This window comes from Rhincodon typus, unplaced genomic scaffold, assembly GCF_021869965.1.
Source record: "Rhincodon typus isolate 14 unplaced genomic scaffold, sRhiTyp1.1 hic_rhity00002303, whole genome shotgun sequence".
Taxonomy (NCBI): Eukaryota; Metazoa; Chordata; class Chondrichthyes; order Orectolobiformes; family Rhincodontidae; genus Rhincodon; species Rhincodon typus.
In genome coordinates this window covers 17444-24443 of record NW_025967941.1, presented here as the reverse complement: position 1 = coordinate 24443, position 7000 = coordinate 17444, and the positions used below count along the sequence as shown (strand labels likewise).

The following is a 7000-nucleotide window of genomic DNA, read 5'->3' as shown; positions in this document are numbered from 1 at the left end:
AAGTGAGAAGAGGCTGCATTCAAGTTGGACGTTTGTTTTATATCCCACTCTAACTGACTTCAAAGATGAAAATGGAGCAAGATGGAAATTGGGATTCCAAACTGTACGTGCTCTGTTCTCAGCAGATGTGTTAGATTAAAATCGGAGTTTAAAATGATTCCAATAACTTTACCTTTCTACTACTGCTTTACTGCCTCAATAGTTTCAACTAGGTGAAAAATCACAGGGCTGTGGGGAAATGAGTTCAGGAGTGGATCTATTTGGATATCTCTTTCAAAAATTTGACAATGGTATGATGGACCAAATGGCCTCCTTCTGTGCCTTTAATTCTATGATTCCACTAGTATTTATGATTGCAATTATAGTTTAGATAATACTGAAACATTATGTGTAAATTCCTCAAAGTATCTTCATTGACATTGTCAATATGTACATGCCTCATGAAATTATTTTTACGTCAAGTTGTCTATTGTTATAACTGACAAATCAGGACTAACAGGAATTGACAGATGATTAACAGTTACACCCTATTCTTGCCTCACCTTTTCACTGTGGTTAGACTGCTTCAACCCATTGTAGTGATAAACAGTAAATGAATCGGGAATCGTAGATTCCTGCAAGTACAACAGAATAGGAGACTTTTACAGAGATTTTACACTTTCGTTTTCCCAAGTGCACAATACAGCATTGGGATTCAATTCTGCTTATAACATTACATTAGTCACACAATGATTAACTCAGCAGCTGTCAACAGATTTAACTGAGTAATTATCACAAATAAACGTTTAGGCATGTAGCACAGAAATACTCATTAAACCAGGAAAATTAGATGCGCACAAAGCACACAACTACTGAAGAAAATGTGTAAATTAGGGCCTAAAAGTTTCCACTCAGCTGTGCTACTTTCTCAGCATTATTTGGCTGAAATAGGTCTAACTGATGCAGAAGATCATTGTATTTTAAGTGGAACGCAAACATTTGAGATTGCATATGCTGGTTAAAAGGAAAAAACAAGGCATCAAAACCCTTCCAGATGAAATTAATCATGATGGGACAAAAACAAAGTTGCTGGAGAAGCTCAGCAAGTCTGGCGTTCCAAACCCTTCCAGATGAAATCAATCATGATGGGAGTTTCTTTTAATCAAACTTGAGTTATGAGGCAAAAGAAAAGTTTCTGGACTTTTGAGGTGGCTATTCGTGGTTCATAAGAACACCAACAACTTTTTAAGCTTATAAATGTAAATGTCTTAAGAAACTGACTACTGGTATACAGGATAACTAGGAAATTGTTATGTTAGTTTGTTAAAAACATTTTCAGTAAAATAAAATTAGGTTACTCAAAATTAAGTGATAAAAATTGACACTGATTAAAAAACATTTTCAGTTGCACCTCAGTTTTTATTATTAAATATATCAATGAATATTTCTCAAGCAAATTATGTTAAAATGCTGATTGATTGTGTTGGTTCACAGCAAATACGTGAATGAGTATGAGTGGAAAGTTAACAATGGATGCAATGTTAGGTGCGTTTTCCAACTGGCTTGCCAATTGTGCCAAGGCGGAAACTCTACCATTACATATTTATATTTGTTTTATATATAGGTACAGAAGTCACAAAACAATCAGGTCAGGCAGCAGAGATAAACAAATTTCACACAGATGCTCATCAGAACTGGATAATGTAACAGATTAACAGTTTGTAAGTACACACCAAGCCTATGAAACACATGGCGTGGGGATGACAAAATTCTGTGATACACCAGACGGCAGAAATGATTAAATGAGAAAAGGGGTGATAGTGCAAGCTAATGGAATAGGTAAAGAAGCAAAAGATGGAGACAGAGGAAGTGTAAATACTTGTGCCCTTATTAACTATAAATACGCACCATTGCAAATCTAGCTAAGAGAAGGTTCCTGTGTCCTGGGAATGTGGCACACAAAAGTGCGAATGATCGGTGAGTAAAAAACACCATTGAGTTGCAACTTTAAAGGTATGAGCTGGTACTTGGAGTGGGGGTTCCTGTTCAGTACATGATAGATGGCCTGCATGTTGCCTACTACCTTCTTGTGCCACTTTCCTGGGTCATGGAATCTTTGCTTTAGATCACCAGTAGCAATTCCATTCTACTTTTTACCTATTCTAACACTCTCACAGAAACTTCTTTTCATTATTGTTAAGGTTGATAGTATGTGTTGCCTAAATGACAACAATTGCATGTATTCATGATTTGCTAACAAACAAGCCACCCATTGCGGAGAAGTTCTTACCGGTGGTACAGGGTTTTGGAAAATTCTGTCCTTTAAGACAGTGTTCTAAGTCTTCTAAGGAAATTATTAAATTTGAAAACTCAATAATGCTCATCAAAATCCACCTCAGCTTCTCTCTAGGTTTGAATAAGTCATCTTAGAGTGCTCTAGAAATTATTTTTTCAAGGAGTTTCAACATGTTTAGAAAATTAGGTAATTGAAAATATACTAGTGCAGCATTTGTTTAAATATTTGCAAAACCAAGGACTTTGAAAATATTAAATAAAATGCAGTAACAACTACAGATGGTACTCTCATTGAAATCCAACAATTACAAATAAGAAATCCAGAAAATAAGACCCAACTGTTTAATGAGATCATTGGCTGTATAGTTACTTTTATCTATTTCATAGTTGTCACAGGAAAGAAACCTTCAACCCCAGCATAACCTCAACTTTGCTAGATGTATTTTCAAACGCAGAATATAAAGCACTTTAAATAGATTTACTATAAATATATTCTAAGACCATAACTAAAGGAGTTTATAAAATCATGAGTGGCCTGGAAAGGGTGAACAGCCAAAGTTTTTTCCCCCAGGGTAGGGAAGACCAAAACTAGATGGCATAGGTTTAAGATGAAACGGGAAGGATTTAAAAGGGACCTAAGGGGCAATGTTTTCGTGCAGAGGGTGGTGCGTGTGTGGAATGAACTGCCAGAGGAAGTAGTGCAGGTTCGTACAATGACAACATTTAAAAGGACACGTATATGAATAGGAAGGGTTTAGAGGGATATGGGCCAATTGCTGGCAAATTGGGCTATCTCGTTGGTGTGGATGAGTTGGACTGCAGGGTCTGTTTCTATGCTATAACAACCCTATGACTCTGTAAGATGCAGGAGTAGAAGTAGGCCAAACTGCCCATTGCATCTGATCTGATAATCCTCAACTCCACTTTGCTGCCTTTTTCCTATAACCCTTCATTCCCTTACTGATTAAAAATCTGTCTTTTTTTAGCCATGAATATACTTAATGCTCCAGGCCTGATAGCCCTCAGTGGTAAAGAACTCCAAAGATTCACTACCCTCAGAGATGAAATTCCTCCTCATCTCCACTTTAAATGGGCAAACTCTTATTCTGGGATTATACCCCTCTGGTCCTAGGTTCTCCCACAAGGGGAAACAACTTTTGCACAACTACCTGTCAAGTTTGCCAAGGATCTTGCATGTTTCACTGTTTCAATGCCAATTGTGCCATAAACTGAGAGACTGGACACTGACTGGATGGATTGGCCATGCTAAATTGCCCGTAGCGTTCAGGGAGGTGTAGATTAGGTGAGTTATAGGGGGATGGGTTTGGGTGGGATGCTCCGAGGGTCAGTGTGGACTTGTTGGGCCGAAGGGTCTGTTTCCACACTGTAGGGATTCTATGACTTCTAGTTTTCTGTCTATTCTAGTTTGAACATAGTAAATAGAAGCAAGAGTCAGCTAATGGTGCCTGTACCACCATTCAATAAGATCATGCTGATTGGATTGTGCCCCTAATTCGACCATACTGCCTGATGCCATGAACCTTGACTCCCTTGTCAATCAAAAATCAAATCCAGTCTTGAATATGCTGAACAATTGAGATCTATTGTACTCCTTGGAACAGAATTTCAAAGTAAAACAACCTCCTGAAAGAAGAAATTTCTCATTTCAGACTTGAATCAGAGATTCCATCTTTTCAAATTGTGCTGTCTTAGTTCTAGGTTTTCCTCAAGGTGAAACATCCTCCCAGCATTTACCTCGTCAAGCTCCCTCAGAATCATAAATATTTCAACACAATCATTCTTCTAAGCTTCAATGAGAATAGGCCCAAACTGTTCAACTTTTCTCCATAATTTAATCCCTTTATCCCAACAATCAACTAAGTGAACCTTCTCTGAATTGCTTGCAAACACAACATACCCTCTCTTCAGTAAGGAGACCAAAACTGTACGCAGTCTCGCCAATATCCTGTACAGCTCATAGAATCACAGGATTCCTACAGTGCAGAAACAGGTTTTTCATCAAGTCTGCACTGCCCCTCCAAAGAGAATCCCACCCAGACCCACCCCCACCACCTGATCCTCATAGCTCCGCATGAGGGTTTTACCATGGTCAATCCATCTAACCTGCACATCTTCGAACTGTGGGAGGAAATGGGAGCACCCAGAGAAACCCATGTAGACATGTGAGAATGTGCAAACTTCACAGAGACAGTGACCCAAGGCTGGAATTGAACCTGAGTGCCAGTGAGTTGTAGCAAGAATTATCTATTTTTATACTCTAACCCCACTATATTAGAGGTCAACACTCCATTTGCCTTCCTAATTATTTGCTAACTTTTTGTGATTCATGTAGGAGGTAACTGACCTCTATGTACTGCAGCTGTCTGTGGTCCTTCTTCAATTAAATTACGTTGTACTTTTCCTCTACTCCTGCCAAAGTAGATAAGGTCACATTTCCGCACATTATGCTTGATCTGCCAAATCTTTGCCCATTCATTTGACTTATCTGTAGGCCTTTCTATCCTCTATTTGCTTTCTTACCCATCTCTCAAATGTAAAAAATTTGGCGAAAATTCACCATTTCCATTCACAGTATTATTATAGATTCCAACTTGCTGAGATCCTAGTATTGATCCCAGTAGCAGCTCACTAGTTTGAGCTAGTTTGCCAAGTGGAAAATGACCATTTATCCTGACTCTTTGTTTCCTGTAAGATGGTCAAACACCTATTCAGACAAACCTATCACCCCAACACCATGAATTTTCATCTTGTGATATGATGCCTTAAAAATTCAAATGCAAAGAATGATTCCACTCTTTTAACCTGTCTGTTACAACCTCAAACAACTCTAATAAATTTGTCAATTTCCTACATAAAGCTATTTGCATTGTTTTCTAAATGACTTGCTACTATCTCTTTAATAATATTTCTAGTATTTTCCCCATGATAAATGTCAGTATAACTGGTCTACAGTTTCCAGTCTTCCTCCTTTCTTGAATAGATGTGTTCCCTTGCAGCTATCCAATTTGCTGGGACTTTTCCAGAATCTAGAGAAATTTGGACTATTGCTGCCAATATACCCCTATCTCTACCATTATTTGTTTCAGATCCTCATCTATGAGCTACTGGGTTCAGGTGACTTGTTAGCCTTTAGTCCTATTAGTTTTCCTAGTACCTTTTTTCTAAGTGTTGTGCTGGATTTAAATTCTTCCAACCCCTCTGTCTCCTGATTTTCTATTTTTTGGGTTGCTTTTGGGTTTCCCACTGTGGAGAAAGATACCAAAAGCTTATTCAAAGTCTGTCATTTACTGGTTTCCGATTAATTCCCTAGTCTCATCCACTAAAGAATGAATGCTTACTTTAGTTACACTTTTCCATTTTATGGACAAGCAGAAGCATTTACTGCCAATTTTAATATTTCTTGCTCATTGTGTTGTTTGCCCTCTATTTTGTTTACGTATTCTTGCTGGTTTCGAAAAGAAATCTTTTGGTCTACTATTAAGCTTTGCAGCATTGTAAGCTTTTTATTTTCAATGTCATACCATCCTTAACTTCCTTAGCTTAGATGGAACTGCCTTCTCAGAGTCTTTCTTTCTCAATGAAATATATCAATGAATTATCTCCTTAAATATCTGCCACTTGTCCACTTTAACAAACTCTGACTTCATGCCCATGGAACTGCTTTTATTTACATCTGAATGCAACCGTTTTAGATCTAGATTTCTCATTCTCAAATCGAATGTGAAATTAGATCATATTATGAAAGCTCTTGCCTAGAACATCCTTCAACTGTGAGGTCATTACTTCATGCTCTTTCATTAGTCATTACCAGGTCTATATGGTCTGTTCCCTGGTTGGTACCAAAATGTATTTTCCTAAGAAACTGTCTCGAGTGCTCTCTATAAACTTATCCTCCAGGCTACTCTGTTAATTTGTTTTGTCTGGAAGAATAAAAGATAAAATAGGCTATGATTACTGCAGTACCTTTTACAAGCTTCCATTATTTCTCAAGTTATATTCAGTCTTTTAGATAACTGTAATTAGGGGGCCTATGAACTACTCCCATTAATGGATTTCTTCCTTTGCTATTTCATATCTCTACTTAAAGTGATTCTATTCCTTGATCATCTGAACAAAATCATTTCTGACTATGTATTGATCTTATCCTTTATTAATAGAGCAGGACTACCTCGGTTTTCTTTCTTCCTGCCCATTCAAAATGTCAATGTCCTTAAACATTTAGGTCTGAGCCTTGGTCACCTTACAAACATGCCTGTAGTGTAATTTATTTCTTTGTACTATCAACTCACCATTCTTGTTATGAATGCTGCGATTGTTCAGATAATTCTGTCTTTGTACCATTTCTTCCCCACTTTGACCTTATTTGTTGGTGCACTTTTCTGTTTGTAAGCTCTATGTTTTCCTGTTACATGCTGGTTATCAGTTCCAAGTTGCTACCATGCTATCGTTAGCATCCAAGTTTCCACCATGTGAATCTTCCCCTACCCTACTAGTTAGTTTAAAAGTCTCTCTCCAGACCTAGTTATACGATTTTTCAACAGTCCGCTGACTAAACCTGTCCTAGTAGTATAGCTGCCTCTTTCACCATTACTACTGCCAGTTTTCCATGACTTGAAGATAACAAGGTGTAGAGCTGGATGAACACAGCAGGCCAAGCAGCATCAGAGGAGCAGGAAGGCTGACGTTTCGGGCCTAGACCCTTTAT

General features: G+C 37.9%; 1 long non-coding RNA gene across 1 annotated transcript in view; it reads right to left on the bottom strand.

Annotated features, from left to right (window-relative positions):
• Positions 1-540: 540 nt before the first annotated feature.
• Positions 541-7000, bottom strand: part of LOC109914177 — a 16619-nt gene continuing 10159 nt past the window's right edge. The window contains exon 3 of the long non-coding RNA XR_007261356.1: positions 541-614. This is a non-coding gene — a long non-coding RNA (uncharacterized LOC109914177). The remainder of the gene's footprint in view (positions 615-7000) is intronic.